Source organism: Ambystoma mexicanum, chromosome 11 (assembly GCF_040938575.1).
Source record: "Ambystoma mexicanum isolate Mex_15411 chromosome 11, UKY_AmexF1_1, whole genome shotgun sequence".
Taxonomy (NCBI): Eukaryota; Metazoa; Chordata; class Amphibia; order Caudata; family Ambystomatidae; genus Ambystoma; species Ambystoma mexicanum.
The window spans coordinates 800,638,060-800,660,435 of NC_090934.1; the positions used below are offsets into that span (position 1 = coordinate 800,638,060).

At 43.0% G+C, this 22,376-nt stretch overlaps 1 protein-coding gene across 1 annotated transcript in view; it reads left to right on the forward strand.

Annotated features, from left to right (window-relative positions):
• The window catches only part of PDE3B (phosphodiesterase 3B), a 2,257,139-nt gene that overhangs the window by 973,653 nt on the left and 1,261,110 nt on the right, over positions 1-22,376 (forward strand). The gene's annotated exons all lie outside the window — the stretch shown is intronic.

Sequence of the window (22,376 nt, forward strand, 5' to 3'; positions counted from 1 at the left end):
CGGCACTGTTGAAGTTCCTATCGTGGAAAACAGCTTTTCTTGTGGCCATCACCTCCGCACGGCACGTGGGAGAGATTCAGGCCCTATCTTGCAAGCCTCCATACTTGACTTTTCACGACACGAGGGTGGTGCTCAGGACGCATACCTCCTTCATGCCGAAGGTGCCGTCGGACTTCCACCTCAACGAGCCCTTGATGTTACCAGTTTTCTTCCTGTCGTCTTCGTCGCCGGCCGAGAGGACTTTGCACTCGCTGGATGTAGCTAGAGCACTGAAGTTCTACGTGGACCGCACAAAGAGTTTTCGGAACACATCACAGCTTTTTGTGAACTTTGGACCTGTGAATCAAGGGAAGGCTCTCTCGAAGGCTTCCATTTCCAGATGGCTCTCCGGCTGTATCTTGCACTGTCACCGGTTGGCAAACCGACCGCTGCCCGGCCGTCCGAGCGCCCATTCGACCAGAGCGATCGCTGCTACCACGGCGTTCTTGTCTGGTGTGCCCCTGCTGGACATCTGCAGGGCTGATACGTGGAGGTCGACGCACATCTTCACGAAATTCTACTGCGTCGATCGAGATTCCAGGGAGGAGTCCAGGGTCGGCCAAGCAGTGCTGCGCAACCTGTTCGCTTGAAGGGCCTGATGAGGAGGTAAGAGTTGCTCAATGTTGAGCCTTTTGCCACCTCCCGTGGTTGTGCATGTGTGTACTGCTATGTAATCTTATATTCATGAGCATGTGAATCCATGCCAGACCCCATGCTGGAGAAGGAACAAGTTACTTACCTGTAACTGTTGTTCTCCAGCATGGGTCTGGCATAGATTCACATGCGAACCCTCCCGCCTACCCCTCTGCGGCTCTTCACTTGGTCATACTGCCACTTTACGTGCTACCAAATCTGAGGATGCTGCCGGAGGCGGGGCTTAGGGAGAGGGCAGTCATTGGCTGTGGGCAGTATGACCCAGTTATCAGTGGTTGGTTACTACTAGGAAAGACATATCAGAAATGAAACTGATACTGATTTTTTTCTGTACCGAGGATTCCCAGCCTGACGACAGGGAATATTCATGAGCATGTGAATCCATGCCAGACCCATGCTGGAGAACAACAGTTACAGGTAAGTAACTTGTTCCTTATCATTAAACCCTTCTGAAGGCAGTAATGCCAAAAATCCTTTGCCAGTTCTGCTAGCAATCTGGACCTTGTTCCTCCTAACTTGTTTATATACCTCACTGCCGAGATGTTGTCCATCCTCCGCAGTATACAACAATTTACTCTGTCTTTGGCGAGAGCTTTGACCGCGAAAGACCCGGCTAACAGCTCTAAACAATTTATGTGAAGGCTCAGTTCTTGATCCGACCACCTTCCTCCCGTCTGCAACTGTCCGCACCTGGCTCCCCAGCCTAGCCTGCTCGCGTCGGACTCTATAATCCGTTCCGGCACGTCTCCAAAAATGGCTCTATATTCTCTAACCACCACTGCAACTCTGCTCTTCCTTCGTCGTCTAGCAGCACTAGCTGATGATACTTCACTCCACCTTGTAAATGCCTGATCTTCAGCCTCTGAAGCGCCCTGTAATGCAGAGGTGCCGGAAATATCACCTGAATGGATGCCGCCAAAAGCCCCACTATCCGAGCTAGACTCAGAAGCGAAATATGCAACTTCCCCAAAGCAGTCCTCAGTTCTTTCTTTATACCTTTCAACTTTTGATTCGGCAATTCTAATGTAGCCTTCCTGGTATCTATCACGAACCCCAGGAATTCTAAACGTCGTCTCGGACTCAGTTCCGACTTCTCCCGGTTTATCAGAAATCCGAGGGAACTCAGAACCGAGGATAACCACTGAACCTGATCCTGTAAGCTCATCTTGCTTTGCCCTAGTATCAACATATCGTCTAGGTAAATTATTATTCTTATTCCCCTGCTCCCGATCTCCTCTGCCACCGGCCTCATGATCTTTGTAAACGCCCAGGGTGCTGATGCTAGGCCGAACGGCAGACACGTGAAACGCCAACTCTGGCCTCTCCATAGAAATCTGAGAAAGTCCCTGAACTCCTGAGCTATCGGAATGGTCAAATAGGCGTCTTTCAGATCTAATCTCGCTACCCGATCTCCTTTGCGCAAAATGTCTCTGAGGAGGTGAATGCCCTCCATCTTGAAGTGCCTGTAGATTAGCCAACCATTCAATTCTTTCAGATTTATTACTGGTCTCAACTTCCCTTTCCTGTGGACTAGGAACAAATTGCTGTAGAAACCCGGACCTTCTTCTGAGCACCTTTCTATTGCTCCTTTGCCTACTAAACCTAGCAACTCTGTGTGCAGCAGGAGCTCCTCGTCCTTTGACATGCGAATGCTTACTGGCATACGTTCCTGTTGGGGAGTATCTATGAACTCCAAAGTCAGGCCTACCACTGCGTGTAAAACCCAAGCATCTTTTGATAAGTCTCGCCATTTGTTCACATGCAAAGCTGTTCTCCCCCCTACACTGGGGTACCCCACGCTCTGCGCACTTACCGCCAGTTGCGCTTTGCTGCCGAAAGTTCCCTCGGCCTCTCCGACCTCAGAAACCTCTCCCTCTATTGGGAAAAAAGACATCCTGTTGTCGGTTCTCCCAGTATTGCGTTCTGGGTCCTTGAGGCCGTCTTGTAGAGGAGCGACCGGCCGCCCGACCTCTAAAGCGACTGGTCCTGGCGAAAACACTGCCAGGAAATATTTTACGGATACTGACTGCGCCTTCTCGAGAGCCGTGTAGGTCCCGACAAAACGGGACATTTCTTTGACAAAGGTGTCACCAAAAAGCATGCCCTTCGCTGCTGCGCCCGCTTCGTAACTCGCCAGGTCTCCCAGCTTATTATCAATTTTCACCAATAGGCTTCGCCGCCTTTCCGTAGAGATTGCACAGTTGGCGTTACCTAAAAAACAGATAGCCCTCTGTGCCCAATTATTCAAGACCTGTGGATCCACCGGCTCTCCAGTATCTTTGGACCTCTCTGCCAGGTCCATCATTTTTGTGTGGGGCCCTGCCACATCCAAAAGCTTGTCCTGGCAGGACCTCCATGTTCGGTCAACTTCCTTCTTGACATCCTTCACTTTAGTGACGAAGGTAACCATTTTGGTGTCCAATTCTGGAGTATCCATAATCTTGTTAGTGAGTTCTGGTCTAGGGCATTCAGCCCTCATCCTGAAGCGCACCTCTCTCTAAAGGCGTCCTGATTCGATACTCCATATACTGGCCCACTTTCGGGGACGGAGACCACTCAGTAGACTTAGGATGCCTAATACCGTCAGGATCAAACGTATCCTCCATGTCATCTTGAGGATTCTCGGGTCTGTCATCTTCTCTGCCCTCCATACTCATTACTTCTTCGACCTCCTCCTCCGCATTCGAGGAGACATCGCCTTCATCGGCATCCCCAATATCTATCGCCCCTGCGGGAGGGGGGTATGAGGTTCGGCACTGCCTTCTCCCTTAGAAAAGCCGCCTTCAACTTATCAAAGGGTCCGGCTACCTCTCGGGGCCTTACATGATGCCCTACCATTTGACCCAGGGGAGGGGGGGTAGAAGAGTGGGGGCTCTTCCGGGTCACATCCACCCCTTTTAGCACTGATGGTTTCTTCTTCTTCGGTCCCAGCGAGGTTCCCTCACCAGGACTGAGCTCCCTCTTCCTTCTGTCTGAGACTAGCTGAGATGAGCGATTCCAGCACTGCCAAACGCTCCTGCAGGGTCTTAACCCCTTGGGACACAGCAACTGCCAGAGAGCCGCCTAGGACCCTCTTAAAACTAAGGGAGAGATCATTGTCACCTTCCCACTCCTCCTCACTGATTTCAGGAGTGGTGCTTTCCTCCAAAGCCATAGCTAGTAATGTCCCAATCAGCCTCTTAAAATGTAAGCAAAATGTATATAACTTTATTTATTTATTTTTCTTATTCAAATGTGCCTATGGTAGCCACAGAGAGCCTGAAGGAAGGGCTCCACGCTCAAAACCCCGTTACAATAGTTTGTGAGGGCTAGAGAAATGTCTCTGGACGCTTCGTTCGACAATCGCGCTCGAAAACGAAGGAATCTTCTACCGCGCATGCACGGAATGCACTCTGTCACGTGATCGGAGTGCAATCGTGGGTCCTCTACTCTAAAGGACCCGCAATCGCGGCCGCTCGATCAGCTGTACCGCGGCTGGAAGCTAAATCCAGTTACCGATCGTTAATCTCTGAGGGCAACGGTCGCCTAAAGCGGCTCCCAAAATGTAATGAAACTCAGCAGACCCTGACCGGACAGTGAATAAACAAACACCACGCTACACATCCAAGTGTTATACTAACGCTCTTATAACCAAGAAACCTTACACTTTAGACATCTTAGACGGAGCTCTCCATAAAGGGTACTTATCTTTCTGAGAAGCAGCAAAGAAAGTGGAAGGACATAGTGCAAGATGTGATGTAAAGGCTTCTTCTGGGACTGGATTGGTTGAAAGTTAAAGGTCAAACTACAGGATCCTGAGGACTTATGGGAGTGTAGTCAGGATGTTTCTGTAGTTTTTAAGTTTCATGTTTAGTTCTGTGTTTGTAAAAAAAAATTATAAAAAATAAAAAATAAGTTTTGAATTGTGCTGCTGAGAAGTGGTAATAAAGAGTTGTAAGCATAATGATCACCTCCGGTCTTGTCATAGAATGTGTTCTGAGATAAGGAAATTGTGAATTTATATCAATGGACATAAATGGGAGTCTGTGGTATTGTGTGCAATAATTATGTGTGCGTGAATGAGTAGAATTGCAGTGCCTAAAGTGTTTGTTTAGGGTTGTTAATGACAGAATGTTAGTTCAAACTTATAAACAAAGATCATGGTGTCATTATTGTGGGTTGACTTGCCCCTAAGGTATTGCCTGAGGCCAAGACGAGGGCAATTCGTTGGGGAAGGGTCATTATCCCAAGCGATCATGACCCCTCCCGAGGACTTTAATGCTGTTAGTACATGGCAGCATGCAAATAAAAAAGAAAGTGTATGGTTTAGGTTGCTACTAACATTGGGATGTTCGGAATGAGGTCTATGCCATAGATTACAGACCGCATTCTGACTCACGGAGAGAAGGCCTATAATGTTATGCATGTGTTAATTTAAAAAATAATGTACTGCTGCCATGTTATTTTGATCCCTGTACTTGTGGATAGACAGAACTGTTGTAGAGAAAACATTAGTTTGTTGCTGTTGGTACTCTTTTTCAAAGAGGAATTGCCATAGCATTTCGGTGCAGGACTGTACATGTGGGCGGGACAAAGACTGATATGCAAATGGATATTTCCCATCTGTGAAGGGTACAGTGAGCAAAAAGCGTGTGCTGCAAACTCTCATCTCAGAACAGATTAGCATGCCATGTTCTTTCTGGAGAGGAGCGCTTGCTTCCTTTTTTGAAATGTTTGTTTTCTTTTAGAAAGCAGAGCTATGGTGTATTTGAAAAGATGCATTGTTGTCTGTATTGACGTTATTGGGTGGATGAGAAAGAGCAGCCGGTTTCTATAGGTGAGTTGAGTTTTTATTTTCCCACAAACTGCTGGAAAATCTGTTTCAGACAGACTTTCAGGATGCATGTTTACACTTTTCTATAAAAAAAGGGATGGAGTGGTGTTTGTGTGTGTCTGGGCATGAGAGGGGCTTGTGACTGACTGAGCTGCAGATAGCACAGTCCAGGAGACAAGTTAAGTTGGTGGTCTGCTGCCTGAAGAGCTGAGCCAAGCAAAGCAGGAGTGAAGTGTTGAACCTTTTGCGTGAGTTATGGGGCAGGAGTTGCTTATAGTGAGCTTAGTTTGAGAGCTCCGAGACTGACTCCATGTATAGGCAGAGGCTTGAGGGCAGAGGCATATCCACAAAGCTGAGGTGAGAATAGGGCACAAGAGACAGGAGTGTAAGGATCTGGCAGATAATGAAAGATAGGCAATAACTGCAGACAGGCAACGAAGGCAGTGAACAGAAAGGGCAGGACATACAACGAAGACAAACACTTCCTGGTGTGTGCAGAGCAGGGGAAGATTTTTACACAGGTCAGGGCATTCTCTAGCCTTGTGAGCTCGGTGTTATTACAGGGGCCCACTCTGAATGCTCATGGGAAAGAGCAACAGGAGTGGGCGTCTGTCTCTGGACCCAAAGGCACAAACAATGAAACAATATTCACAAGCGAGAGGAAGCATATGGGGGTTTATGAACTGCAAGACGATGGGTAGATTGGGAGCGTAAGGCTCGAAAAGGGGAAGAGAAGGAAATAAGAGGTGCAAGATAAGTGGGGCAAGACCATGGCGACCTTTAAAAACAATGGAAAGAAAGTGAAACAAAAGACTGTATTCAAGTGGTGCAATAGACACAGAAATGAGGAAGAGATTGAGGAACAGGGGGGTAGACGGATTGCAGAATTGTAAATGGAGACACCATAAATAAAGACACCATATGCCACGATTAATACCAATGGAATAACGTCTCATAATTTAGTCTTTTGTCACATGGAAGGCAGGGATTCCCACTTTCCCTGCTGCTCTATGCATTGACCATAGATGCCTTGGCGGGATTTGTGAGACAATCTCCCTTATTTAGAAGCATCACGATAGACACTAGTGAACATAGAATCCCTCTGTAAGCAGATTTTGTCTGGTTGTACATCTCCTATCCAGCATAAACAATACCAGTATTTTTAGATTACTATACTTGTATGGATTAGTGACTGGTTATAAAATTAACATCTCTAAATCAGAGCTGGTTCCATTGGCAGAGGCAGATATAGGGCCATTTTACAGAACAGAGGGAAAGGTTTAAGTACTTAAGAGTGTGGATCTCAACTATTTTCTTTCCTTACTTATGCCCAAGTAATTTGAAAAATAAGACACATTTATTGACGTAGTGCATGCTGCCTTTTTCAAAAACGGGTTAAATTAATGTCCTTCAACAAAACATTATGGCAAATGTATTTATCTAGTACAGGCGCTTCCTATACATGGTGCCTTGATTGGAGATCATAAGTAAAACAATGAGGTGCTCCCGTGTAAATACTATTGATCAACTGATTTAAAGACTCCCAGCATTTACTAAAATGGTTACTATCATGAATCAATCACACAATTTAGTGGAAGTATAGTACCTAGCATACTATGCTTGTGCAATATATATTTTTATTGTTGCCACAAATCCACAGAAAATAGAAAAAGAAAAAAAGAAAAAGAATATAATAATGATACATTCTAAAGCATATGCAAGCAATCTTTTTTTTATTATATCAATTGTTCTCAGGCTATAGTAAATTTCACAAAGAAAAACAAACAAGACAAAGGATTGAATCTTATGAGTATGACAAATATATAGAAAACTGAAAACAATAATAATAATAACAAATGACCGGAATTAATATGTTCCAGGAAAATAGCAAAACATTAAAATAACTGTTGGTATGTTCCAAATCATCAACAGACATTTCTTAGAAACATAAACAAATAAGCTTTGTCTTTAAGAAAAGGAGAAGCTGAATTTAACCAATCGCGTTCAGTGTAACATCTGTGTTGGAACAGACTAAGCCTGTCAGTAAGGCTTAGTATGCTGGCTCTATCATAGAGCGGACTATGGCTAACTGTCCCTAACTCAATTGCAACTAATATTTTTAGCCTTTTTACTGGAAAGGTCTACCCAAAATCTAGTTGGGTACTGATTAAATTCGGGTCACAGAACTAACGAAGAAGAATATATAGAACGTGTACATAATAAGACATAAGGCTGATACAATGTACTACGCCTTCCGCTGTCCAAAATAGTGGGAAGCGTGAAAAAGCCACATTCACTGGTCACGGGTGTAGACACAACGGGTGTAGACACAACCGCTGTGCATGAACATTGGCACAGCTGGCGTTTCGGTGGTGAAGTAACACCAGTAAACCAACTTCATCAGGAATATGAATCATTTGTTCAGCCCCTAGACAACAACCAAACAAAGACTAGTAAGTCGGTTTTGCCTTCGGTCTATTGCAAACAAGCATAAGTGTGAAAGGTACTGAAAGGTCAGCACGTGGCATGCGAGACCGGGTGTTCACACTACCTTGGACTGGAAATCCAGCGCAGCACTCCTCAGACTAGTTGTGGTACGCAAACGTCCCAAGTGAGTGGGAAACAACTAAGAAATTGGCAAAAGACGTTCAAGATTTCACAGTGGAAGTCATCTATCCATATCTGGACCCCAATTACTCGGCTAACATTGTGAGTCAAATGAACCAAACATGTAACTCACAACAGCAACGTTGAGTTACTTTCTCAGGGAGTAGTAGCAACTCCTCAGCATCCGACGGAGACTACTATTACCCAAAATACTATACCCCGTTTCGGGGCTCTTCGCAGCCTTTTTGAGGCGCAGGTCTGCCTCGTGGCCCCGGACTAGGATGGTTTCCCAACAGTACCAATCATGGGGTCACGTCCAGAGACGATCACGCTACCGCAGAAGGAACAGCAGACCACTGTGGAGCCGGTAGAACTCCCTATTTTTAATCTCTCCCAAATCGCACTTTTTGAGACAGAAATGCAAGTTTTGGCCAAAGGGTTGACGTTCATTCCTACTCGCCCCACAGACTGGTTCAATGTACAGACTGAGATCAGAAAATTTCTCAGGTCTATTAGGCTTAAAATGTTCTTTCTACACAAAGAATGTCCAATAGATGAGTGATACAGGGCTACATCCACAATCATCATTCACTCCAGATAACACCATGCCTAAGGAACTACTTACATTTGAAAAATGTGTTCTTAGAGATCTTAAAAGAAGGCAAGCTAAGCACATGTCGACACGATACAACCTAACACAACAAGAAAGACAGGCACTTAAGTCCCTTGCAAACAACTCACAAATTGTTATTAAGCCTGCTGACAAGGGCGGAGCTATTGTCGTTATGAACCATCTACAGTAGCACACTATGGTAACGGAACTAATAAATATACCGGGTAGCTACCGTCCTGTCTGCAAAGATCCAACTAAGGAAATCCAGAGCTCGATCCTAGAGATCACGAACTATGCATTCCAACGCTCTTGGATCTCTCACAAAGAATTTGATTTTCTGAACAAAGCAAACTGTTCTACTCCAAAATGTTGTGATATCCCTAAAATCTACAAGGATGCTGCCAAACCACCAGGAAGACCTATCCTGGCGGGCTGTGGCACTATCCTTGAGCCTATTTGTCAATGTATTGATAAATACCTCCAACTAATCAGCCAGCAAACGGATAGGTATCTGAGGGACAGTACCTCTGTCATTATACTGTTTGAAGGAAAACCTTTTGACCCCTCAATCAGTCTTTTGGTTACACTCGACATTACAGCACTTTACACTAATATTCCTCATGACGAGGCCTTTGAATCCATACGTTCTAGCCTCACACTCTCTACATCATCTAGCAAGGCACCGGTGGAATTCATTATGGAATTACTCTGGTTAGCACTTACTAAAAACTACTTCAAATATCAGGACCACTTCTACGAACAAACTCCAAGCACGGCTATGGGGCAGCTTTTGCCCCCAGTTTAGCCATCCTATTTATGGCGGCCTTTGAAGCCAAATTCATGTTTTCAGATTTAAATCCATATCGCCAGCACATTGAGAGCTGGCGAAGATACATTGATGACATTATTGTTATCTGGCACAGTACTGCAGACAACCTTAACTCGTTTCTGATATGGCTAAATCAATGCCACCAGACAATTAAATTTACCATCTCCATGAGCAATACTCAAATACCCTTCCTAGATCTTCTGCTCCAACATCAGGCCCATAAACTTGTGTGTTCGTTATTCACTAAACCTACTGACCGCAATACGCTACTGCACTTTGACAGCTTCCATCCGCGTAACCAAAAAGAAAATTTACCTTATTCTCAGTTTTTGAGACTAAGAAGAAATTGTACGTTAATTTCTGACTATGACCATCATGCCCGGATCCTGACAACAAAATTCAAACAACGGGGTTACCCGAAAAAACTTGTTTCTGATTCATATAAACGAGCTAGGTTCACCACCCGGGAAACTCTTTTGAAATCTAAAAACCAGACACTACATGATAGATTAGTCTGTGCCCTCACATACAGTCCACACACCTTTCTAATTAAAAAAAAACTGGTCGAACCATTACCAATCTTCGCCATAAAAAGGCAACAAAAATCTGAAGGATCAACTGTGCCATGCATCGACCCAAATTAAATCTTCAAGATCAACATCTAGCTGGGACCTGCGGCCCCTGACAGGCCACTTTCCCTATGGTACCTGTTCTGTTTGCAAATTTGCTTTATAAATTAAAGCGTTCCCATTGAATGGAAAAACTTGGGAGCTACGTCACAATTCGTACTGTAAAACTTCTTGGGCAGTCTATTGTATCGAATGCCGTGCAGACTTAAATATATAGGCAAAACTACACCTCCAGTCCACACACGCATTACGGAACACTGTTCCCGCATTCGATGCAAAGCCATCAACTCGCCCCTTGTAAGCCACTTTATGGAATATGGACACTCCAGCGAAGATCTACGTTGGTGGGTCATTGATGTCATTAAGAATGTGGCTAACCCACACCCAGCACTGGCAAATAAGGAAGCGCAGTGGATTTTTTTACTAGACACCATTGACCATGGGCTACATGAAGCCTTCCCACTAGGGTGAAACACTTTACTACTTCTTCTTTTGTCAAAACCTTTTTTCGCTTCTTTTCATGGCATTTACATTTATAATTGTACTCTTCAGACCCACATTTGATCTTCATATTTATTTTTCAGAAACCTCCTGATCGAGATCGCGATTAGTTTAAAGTCCTAGTGTTTCTTTCTCTGATGATTTATTCTACTTCATATTTAATTTTTTTAAACTTATATTTCATGAACTCTTCAAGATCTGGAAATAGCTTTTCACTATAATGGTTCACAGGAACACATCTTTATGAATGCCCATTAAGACGCAGTGAGTTTACTGTGACTAATTCACCCCTCTTCACTTGTTATTAAATCTGACTCGCCCACGGTGCTATTTTTTCCTTTCCCAAATCCGTTGTTGCACCCATAGCCATGCCCCGGGAACTCAAGATATTTTGTTCATTTCCTGCGGTACACTCAGGACTCCACAAACAGTTGCATGACGGCGGCGGAACAAAAAATACAGACTTTGTATGATTATAGGTGAGCAACTGACAGGATGTCCTCATTTCTAATATATTCATGAAATGCCTCCGAACTAATATTCATGTTTGTACCGTAGGCACATACATTTCCCTGGTGCTGGGATTTCACTGACACCTAGCGAGCTTCCCGCAGCACGGCCCCCACTTATGGGTAGCGTTTAAATAAGACGGCATTTATAGCCACAACGCTAAAGCATGGAGCACAGTTATGTCAATCCTTTTTAATGTGCCTAGCCCTGCATACAAGCTCTCTGTGGCCCCCGAATACGGGGCCACATATAGATCTAACATACAAATACTATTTTGTTTTTTTTCCATGAATCAGGATAAACTGTAGCCTCTTGAGGAGGCTTCTTATGAATTTCTGGAAAGGGAACCCAAATATCAGCCGCATGGCAGACGAATGTCTATATGGCTATAGGTAGGCAACAATTATCTGTTTAAGCTGATCTTAGATGAACCTTGTTTTCAGCTCTTATTTCTCTTACTCCCCTTTCTTAAGCACCTTACGAATAATCACATGGGCATGTCACTTAGACTTTCTTCTAAGCATGTGCACACAATGAATGCAGCACCTTTGGGTCATTGTTCTGCCTTTTAGATTGTGTGTTTATTTGTTGTTTTGGCTTGCCCACTCACTTGGGACGTTTGGGTACCACTACTAGTCAGAGGGGTGCTGCTCTGAATTTCCAGTCCAAGGTAGTGTGAATACCCGGTCTCGCATGCCCCGTGCTGACCTTTGAGTACCTTTCACACTTATGCTTGTTTGCAATAGACCTAAGGCAAAACCGACTTACTAGGCAAATGATTCATATTCCTGATGAAGGTGGTTTACTGGTGTTACTTCACCACTGAAACGCCAGCTGTGCCAATGTTCATGCATAGGGGTTGTGTCTACACCCGTGACCAGTGAATATGGCTTTTTCACACTTCCCACTATTTTGGACAGTGAAAGGCGTAGTACATTGTATCAGCCTTATGTCTTATTATGTACAAGTTCTATATATTCTTCTTTGTTAGTTCTGTGACCCGAATTTAATCAGTACCCAACTAAATTTTGGGTAGACCTTTTCAGTAAAAAGGCAAAAAATATTAGTTCCAATTGAGTTAGGGACAGTTGGCCATAGTCCGCTCTATGATTGAGTCAGCATACTAAGCCTTACTGACAGGCTTAGTCTGTTCCAACACAGATGTTACACTGAGCGTGATTGGTTAAATTCAGCTTCTCCTTTTCTTAAAGTCAAAGCTTATTTGTTTATGTTCCTAAGAAATGTCTGTTGATGATTTGGAACATACCAACAGTTAGTTAATGTTTTGCTATTTACCTGGAACATATTAATTCCGGTCATTTATTATTATTTTTGTTTTCAGTTTTCTATATATTTGTCATACTTCATAGATTCAATCCTTTGTCTTGTTTGTTTTTCTTTGTGAAATTTACTATAGCCTGAGAACAATTGATATAATAAAAAAAAGATTGCTTGCATATGTTTTCAAATTTATCATTATTATATTCTTTCTTTTTTCCTTTTTCTTTTTTCTGTGGATTTGTGGCAACAATAAAAATATATATTGCACAAGCATAGTATGCTAGGTACTATACTTCCACTAAATTGTGTGATTGATTCATGATAGTAATCAGTTTAGTAAATGCTGGGAGTCTTTAAGTCAGTTGATCAATAGTATTTACACGGGAGCACCTCATTGTTTTACTTCAGTTTATAGCTCCATTTTTGTTCCCAAGATATTTAGGAGTTCCTCTTTGTGATCATTTGATTGGAGATCGTACCATATGGCAACGCAGTTTGGTATAATTAAGAAATGGTTAAATAAACATGACAACCCAGAATGAAGAGTGATAGCGTTCTTAAGAGTATACCTGGCAGGCCTTACACAGTCGCTATACATACCTACAACTTAGTCCCTCATTGTTGGAAAACTTACTAGACAGTTCATTATACAATGAAAGTATGTTAGCTAACACTGTGTGATTGGGACATACCCTTTAAGCAACCAACACTAGACCTTCTAGTGCAGTGTTGCATCCATAGCTCGCTGGGGGACAGAAAACAATGCATTTTAACCCCTATAGGCTTAAATAGTTGTACACTAAAAGATTTGTATGGAGGGTTAGAATTGGTTGGGTTTGAGAATTTTTGTGAAAAGGGTCTCTTACAGAAGTCTGATTGGCTATTATACAGAGGTCTTCAATGTAACCTGCAAAAGTAAGTCAACCCTTCTACTATCCGCCATAAATTAACATATTGGGAGGAGACTGTGAGAGATCCAGTCATGGAATTACCACAAATTAAACAGTTCTATATGCCGGTCATGATTCCACATGACCAGGGCCCTCTGGGTGCCCAGTTCACCTTCCGGAAACATTGCAGTTTAGCGGTATAGTTTTCTGCCGACAACTTCACCACACACATTATCTGCCTCTCTCAGAACTCGCTCTTCGCACCGCAATGCTCCTTGCTTGCAGGTACACTCCTTTGGTTCCAGTTCTTCATTCTGCCCTTTTTTCCTGCTTCTGTGTTCCTCCTCTCATTTCTTTGTGCCTTAGCAAATCCCTTGCTTGCCCTCTGTTAAAAGTCTGGCTACCTGGCGTGTCTCTTCTCCCATTTCCTTTGTTGGACCTTCTTCCTGTTTTCTGAGCCTTCAATTGTGTGGATTATCCTGCTTTTGGATCCTGGTTCCCTTGAACTTCTAGCCTCTGTGAAGGCAACATGAAGCAAGACACAGACAAAGTTCAAACAAAAATGATTTATTAAATCAAATGTCAGGATGGCAGAAGGCCTAACTTGCCCTATGCTATGGTGGAATTTCCCTACCTGAACGAAACCAAGGAAAGTCTGAGTCAAAGAGTAAAACTTAAAGGTATGGCTGTATCCAAAACCTAGTCTTGCCCTCACAACTAAAGCTAACCAATGTTAAGGGATGTCAGTAATCAAAGGAATGGTGATCAAAACAAAAAAGTTACAAGCTTCTTCCAGCTCTTCACTTCTTTTTCAGCTCCCATTCCCCAAGTTCAAGATTACCTTTATGAAAGTTCAAAGCAATACAGTTCCACACAATCCACGGGGTTCCCTTCTCCAGGTTTAAGGTAACAGTTAAAAAAAGAAAAGGGTCTTGAGGCTCTGTCCTCAAGACAGCATCTGCAGTTCCTCCCGTCTCGGGGTTTCCTTCCCCAAGACTTCAATTTAGCAACTTCTACTTGTCTCTGGTTTTCAAAAGTTCAACACAACTCCATGTCAACTTGACCTTTATTCTGGATTGTATCAACAGTTCACATACAATGTTCCTTTTTGGTGTATTTCACAATGTCTTTGGGTTTTCACGTTTTAGGGTTTCTTGGTCTAGGCGCAGTTGTCAGACCGCACAGTCCAGCTATCACAGGTTGCGCAACCAGGAACCCTAGGCTCTTCAGCCCACACAGTTTGTGCAGCTTCATACTCTTGGATTCTCTTGGTCGGCCTCTTCGCTTTGCCATAAAGGGTTTGCAAGATTTATACCAGTCTTGCCACACTGTCTCCGTTCATATAATTTACTTTTTTGGTGGCCTTATCAATTTCCCATCTCTGTCGCATTCTTTCACACTTGTGTTCTTTTCTGCAGGTTATTTTGAAATGGGACCTTTCCCATTTGCCTTTCATCAGTGAACAGCTTTATCCACAAAGTTTCACTCAACTCGTATTCCATACGTGTGATTTGGCTTTGCTGTGAATTTTCATTCCGTTCGGTATTCAATAAACTTCTTTTATGATGAGCGTTTCTCTCGTTCCCTTCAATTCAATAACACTTCCATGGACAAGGGATACAAAAACTCACTCATTCTGGTTCTGAAAATACTCTCACGCAACTTTGCCTTTTTGATTGCTGTGTGAAATAAACACTTGCACAATGGTCTCCTACTTAGTTTCAGCTCGATTGTCGTTTCAAACAATGGGAATCGCTTTAACAATACTGCAGCGTTACTTTTCAGCATTCGTGTGCATAGCGTTCCGGGGTTTCGGGGCTCAGAGAAACTCACTGCCCTCTTTGAAGTGGCTGGGTTGCACGACAAACCTCGATGCAAGCTGCTGCTGGTTCTGGCTTCCCACTGTGGCTTCAGACTGCCCCTTCTACACACTGCAATGCTTCTGCTGTGCAACCTTTGCCAGATGGAGTACAAGCTTCTTGGTCATTTACAGGGTCGGATTAAAATATCCAATAATCCTCCTCCCAAGCGTGCTCTGCTCCCGACGACTTACTCGGTCTGCCACCTTTGGTCTCCTTGGAACCAATTAACGCGTTGAAGGTGTAAGCTCCCAATTGAACTTGCCTGACCATAGTTAAAGGGACATGCCTGACCTTCACAGTACTTTGCAGGCATTGTCCTTGTCCCAGTACTAGAGTGGTGAAAGGAACTAGTGTTCATTGCTCCTAGTTGTCGCTTCTTCGTCCCAGTACTTTCATAGGTAAAGTGTGGGAAAGTGAGGGGAGATGGTGTACAATAGCCTATAAAGGCTTGGGGAGGATTAGGTTGGTCGTCAGTAGGAAAACGGGGGTATCATGTCTTACACTTGACCCCCTTCTTCCTCACCCTCCTTCTGGGGCTTCTAAATATGCAAGCTTTCCTGGTATGCTCTTGGTCAGTAGGACAGAGATGGCATTACCCCATAACTGCTTGTGGGATAGAGGGTTCTGCCTGAAAAGGAAATGTAGAATACTGTGTCTCACCTGAGGGTACCCCAATCCCCATCCCCAAGGACCCTCCACCCAGGTGATCCTCCCTTGCCTCTCCACCCCTAGGGTCATGATCCAAAAGTGATGGCCTTTCCCTGGCCACCTAAGAGGACTCAAGGGGAATAGATGTGAGGACCCCCTCAGGTTTCTCACAACTCCCACAGTTCTTTCCTTGAGGCTCCTTCCTCCAACACCAGTACGACCTCCAAACCTCAGCTCCTGTAACCAAAAATGTTCTGATGGGTGTTTTCTTCACCAGAGAGTTACCCCTTTCTCATTTTGGCTATCGCCTGGGAAAGGTCAGTCAGGTGCCCAGTGTATCTTCAGTCTCCAAGCTGGCCTCTCATAGAGATAGACCTTATTTCTTCGTGCCCAGAGACCAACGGCAGATATGAATCGGACAGACCCCAGAGATGACAAAATCCAAAGACGAACCAAGCACCAACGTGAATCCTAATAGTTCAAGCACAGATATAGATTCTGATATTTTCCGACACCCCCCTCATCCTGTACCTGCCATGGATCAGATGCAGACCTTATGGAAGCTGTACAGAGTCGAACCACAGAAATGCAAGCACTTCGCTAGGAAAACACTACATTGAAAGGCAGTCAGACCCCTCAAGACTTTCCCAGTAACCATTCTGCAGGTTATAATTTCGATGGCTCCCTGAAAAAGCATAAGGAATTTCTGGATCACTGTGTAATCCAGTTCACCTTTTGACCCCATCGCTTCCTCTCGTATATAGCTAAGGTGGGATTTATGATCACTAATATGACGGGGAACGCCCTAGCCTGGGGAACCCCCTTTGTGACAGCTGTCCTGCCTTCGTCAGCACAGTGGGAGCAATGTTTGACAGACCCGAGACAGCTTACACCGCTCAGGAGGCATTCCTCGACTCCACTCAAGGCACCCTAGATACACTGTGCTCATTACGATTATGGCAGTATGGGAAAAAATGGTGGTAATTCAGTGGTAACTTGGTTACTGCTGCATTACCGCATTGCGGTACTACAACTTTGGCGGTAAGGTGGAGGACTTTCCTCCAGCAAATTGCTGGATGTAAATCCTCCACCTTACTGCCAAAAAACTGAAATATCGATGTAATGGCCTCCAGCGGTAATTCCACAGATATCCCCATGGAGTCCTATTAACTCAAAAAAATGGGGACTTAGACCCCCTACCACCACTTGTTATCCTGCAGTAAATCTGCAGGACCATGTGGCCGTAAGAGTAATTCTGTTTGACTGTATTTCGCTGGATTTACCACCAAACTTGTAATGATGCCCATTGTCTCATGTCACAAAGTTCGGAAAATTGGCAGATGAGACTTTTTTTTTTTGGGGAAAATTTTATTTTACTTATATTTACAACTGAAATATAACCAAAATGAAACAGAATATAACATCACATTTTCAGAAACTATATACAATTAAGGAGTCACCTCAACACTTAATTGTTTAATATAATAAGAGAAATTTACCAGAGATCTTTTTGAATAAAGCAATTTTCCTATCCCTCCGATATAACGCTCTTTCCATCTCTGCTAAATTATACATTTCTGCAATCCACATCTCAATAGTAACCAGATTAGTTGATTTCCAATGCCTTAAAATCAGTTTCTTCCCTACCATTGCACCTCGAAAGATCATTTTTTTTTTTAGATGTAGTCAAATCTACCAACATGTCGTCACTACCAAGTACAATGGTCTTAAAATCCATAGAAATACTTTCATTAAAAAAACTTTCACAAATTTTGTCAAATTCAAACCAAAAACCCCTCACTCTCGAGCAATCCCAAAGCATGTGCTCCAACGTGCCAACATCATGTACACATGCCCAGCATTCAGAACTGTCACTCAATTCCCTTTTCTCCAGTCTCTCAAGCGTCCAATGCACTCTGTTAATAATCTTAATTTGACGGGATCTTTCAGTCAGCCCTAAAGAACATAACTTGACATTCTCACAAATACGTGACCAATGATCTTCCGTAATGTCACTCCCAATTCTGATTCCAATCTCAGTGAATCATTGCACTTATAATTAGCCACAATCCGTCTATAAGCATGACTAACTTAACCGCACTCCCTCACTTTCGGTTTCCATCCAAGCATGTCCATGTTAATCCTAACATCCATATTTACCTCACCTATTGCCTTCCCGATCTTCTGATAGTCTGCCATACAGAAATTATAAATTTCAAACTTTGTATTTCGTTAGCAGTCGTCCATTTTCCACCATTGAAAAGATCCGCAGTCCATCCCACACCAGCTAAAAACCACTCAGCCAAGAACAAAACTTTTCTCTCATGCTTAATACTCAGATTCATCCAGACTGAAGCACTAGGATCTCTTAATGCATCAAAACCCAAATATTCATTCAAAACTAACCAAGAATTTCTCAAACTCATAGTCAATGGATCATTTATACCTGACCTGTTTGGCTTAGTTCTTAATATAGCCCTAGGCGACAATGGACCAATATGACTAGATTCTGCACAAACCTAATCGTCAGGCTCTGCTTTTAGGAAAGCAAATAAAGTTTGTGTCATGAAAGCCAGATGGTAGGCTCTGAAATTTGGAACTCCCAGACCACCCTTAGCCAGAGGCAATTGTAATTTACTTATTTTTAGACAGGCTGGTTTTCGATCCCATAAAAAATCTTGAGGGAGTCTGTCCAATTCACGCCAATATTTCTTCTCAAGATCCAATGGGATCATACTTAGTACAAAGTTTATTCTCAGGGAAAAGTGCAACATGTTCCATCTCTCCAGATCCAGTTTTAATGTATTGCAGACCATATTCATATTCTCTCTTACAAAATCAATAACATTCAGCAAAATCCACACCCCCAAATACAATAGTTTCTCGGCACACCACCTAAAGCCCAACTGCGTGATGAAATGTTTATCACACATATGCACCAAGGGTAGGACCCCCGATTTAGCCCAGTTTATTTTGTAACCGGAGCATTGGTTAAAGGCTTTCAAAATGTCCATAAGCACGGGCACTGACTCACCAAGATTCTTGAGGACCAATAAAAAATCATCAGCGTACAGCCACATTTTTTGTTGCAAGCCCCAACAATGTATGTCTTCTAAATCCTTTTCAGCTCTCAATGTTATAGCCAGTGGTTCAATTCCGATTACAAACAATAATGGGGACAATGGGCATCCTTGTCTCGTGCCTTGTTCTAATTCAAAAGATTCTGACCTTTGCCCATTTGTATTAACATCGGCCGTTGGTTTGGAGTATAGCAGGTTAATCCAAGATCTAAATTGGATGCCAAAACCATTTTTTTCTAGGACCTTAAACATAAATTGCCAATTTACTCTGTGGAAGGCCTTTTCGGCATCTAATGAGAGGACTGCTGAATCCTCTGATAACTCTGATGCCATTGAAATGGTGCGTATTAATTTCCTCATATTGCTTGAAGTTCTTTCTTTTACAAATCCAGATTGATTCTGATCTATTAACTTTGGTAAGAGATTCTCCAGCCTTAATGCCAATAGCTTTGCCAGAATGTTATTGTCCACATTAATTAAGCTAATCGGTCTGTAACTAGATACCAGAGTTTCATCTTTGTCCTTTTTTAAGAATACAGAAATCATTGCATGTCTAGTCGTTTCTGGGAGCATTCCCCTAGATTTAGAAGTCGTGAACATATCTGTCAACAGGATAAATGCTGAATTAGGTAGCCATCTGTAGAATTCCACTGGTAGACCATTCGGCCCCGGTGTCTTACCAACATTCAATTTCACTATTGCTTGTTTAACTTCCTCCATCGTTATATTTTCCTCTAGCAATCTGGATTCTGCCTCTGAAATTTTTGGAAATTGAATTCTCTCTAGTAACTCGCCCTCAGTTGCATTAACATGTGGTTCATTTTGATATAATTCTTTATAGAATTTCCTGAACACCTAATTTATTTCTTTTGGCTTGAATGTGATTTGTCCATCAAAGTCTTTGATGTAATTGAGCGGTTCTGACTCTCTTTTCCCCAATCTAAAAGCCAGCCAGCGATCACACTTTTTTCCTAGTTCAAAATAAGTGCACTTCTGTCGAAAGTACCTTCTATCCACTCGATTTGAAAGTAGAGTTTTCAACTCCTTCTTCATTTTGTTCAATTCAGGAATCAAGATCACATTTGTTGGATTAACCATCAGATCACTTGATATGACTTTAATTCTCGATTCCAATTCCAAATGTTTTGTGTCAAATTTTTTCTTTAATCCACTTGCCAAACTTATAAGCATGTCATGTACAGTACATTTAAATGCTTCCCAAACTATGTCAGGCCTAACTTCTCCATTGCAGTTTTCTTTTACAAAATAATCAATTTCATTTGAAAGTTTGTCCATCTCTTCCCTGTTGTCCAGTAGCATTGTGTTTAATCTTCATGTATATTGCTTGTTCGCAGGAAAGTCCAATTTTAAATCCATAACAACGTGGGCGTGATCAGTTAACACAATATTTCCTATATTGCTTGTTTTGAAACCCTCTGCTATTCCTTCCGCCATCAATAACATGTCTATTCTGGAATATGTCACATGAGCTCTGGAATAAAAACTGTATTCTCTCATCAAAGGATTTTCTATTCTCCATCTATCTTTCAGATTGTGTTCCTCCATCAGATCGTTCAGTGCCCGTGACTGCATGTCAATCCTTCTACATTGCCTTGAGCAACTCCTATCTAAGGCTGGGTCAATGACCGTTTTGAAGTCTCCACCTAAAATTATGATCCTTGACTTTAGATCTTGATTCACTTGTGCCACCTTCCCTTCCTGAAAAATGTACCATCATCTGTTGATGGCGCATATATATTGCAAAAAACAATCTCTTTGCCTTGAATATTTGTCAATATTGCTTCAATTGTACCTTCTCCTTCGCACACTGCTTTAATAACTTTGATCGGGGCGTGTTTACTAATCAATATGGCCACCCCCCTGGACCTTGACTCAAAAGATGACCCATAAACTCTCACAACCCAACCTTTCTGTAGACAATCCAGATCTTTCTTTAGGGGGTGCATCTCCTGAATAAAACATACATCACCTTTTAGATCATTCAAATATGACATTACTTTTCTCTTTTTCTGAACATTGTTCAGACCATTTACATTCCACGAGACCTCTTGTAACTGATCATCCATTCTCCAGAACAAATCGTTCACTACCACCAATCCCAAGAATTGCTTTCCTAGTAGACCCTGATCAAAATTTGAGAACCTCATAGCTGACCCCACTCCCTCTGAAGCAGATGCAAAAAACAAAGAACAGCGTAAAAGATACATTTTTATTAAGTGTTGAAACCAGAGCCATCGCCAGTCGAACCGCACAACCCTGCTGATGTGACATGTTTGCCAGAGAAAACAAGATTGGCTTTGTTTAGGAGAGGCTTATTCGAGGAGTTAAAGGATGAGCTTGCTTGTGTCTCACATCCAGCAATCTTTGTGGGCCTCATTACTATGTTCCTACAGTTAGACTATCGACTCCAAGAGTGAAAAACTGAATAAGAATCTATGTTCTTCCAAGATGAGCCTTGAGCCAACTTGCCCGTCCGCCAAACCTGAACAAAGTCTACTGAACCTTATCAAAAAGGTGTGGTACAAGGTCCTCTTATTGAGGAAGAAAGAAAACGTTGACATTCACAGTTCCTTTGTAAGTATTGTAGGGGTCAAGGGCATCTGTTCAAGGAATGCCCTGTATCTCCAGGACGCTGACAGGGAAATGCTCTTCCCCTGTTCCTAAGTGGGACGCTGGCACGAGGATAACGAGAATCCCACTTTTCAACCTCAGGATAAAGAGAAAGTCATCACTTCTGGTGCTCCTTATACAAATCGCAACACCTAGAGGACTCCCCTATAACATAATAGCATTGGTTGATAGTGGGGCTGCCAGCCTTTTAATGGAAATCCAATGGGCCGCCCAACACTACTTTCCCAAGGAATTTAAGGAAATAATCCAGTCAGTTGAATGAGTTGAAGCACAACCCTTGAGTTCTGGGCCTTTTAAGGAACAGATTTCAGAAATTGTCATTAGGATAGAGCAGCATGTTTTGATCTCATCAGAACATTGCACCTACTGTTCTCTTGGGTATGCCATGGCTAAACAGACATAATCAATGCATAAATTGGAAGGCTGGCACCCTGTCTCTAGGTTAGGAACATTGTATGGGAGGATGTCTTGCTTCTGAACTAATTTTGACAGGGACAGGCTTTTGTTCTGAAGACCACTTGATGGTGGCAGTGGTACACTAAATTCCCCAGGATTACTTGGATTTTTTGGATGTGTTCACAGAATCATTGAGGCCGAACTACCACCCTACAGGTCGTATGCACATCCTTTCGGAACACAAGAAGGACGCCATAAGAGCCCATTTGAACAAACATCTGGACATGGAAAAATGTCAGTTCAACGTCTCCTCTGTCAGTATTTTGGATTTATACTGTCGGCCAATGGTATCAAAATGGATCCACGCAAAAC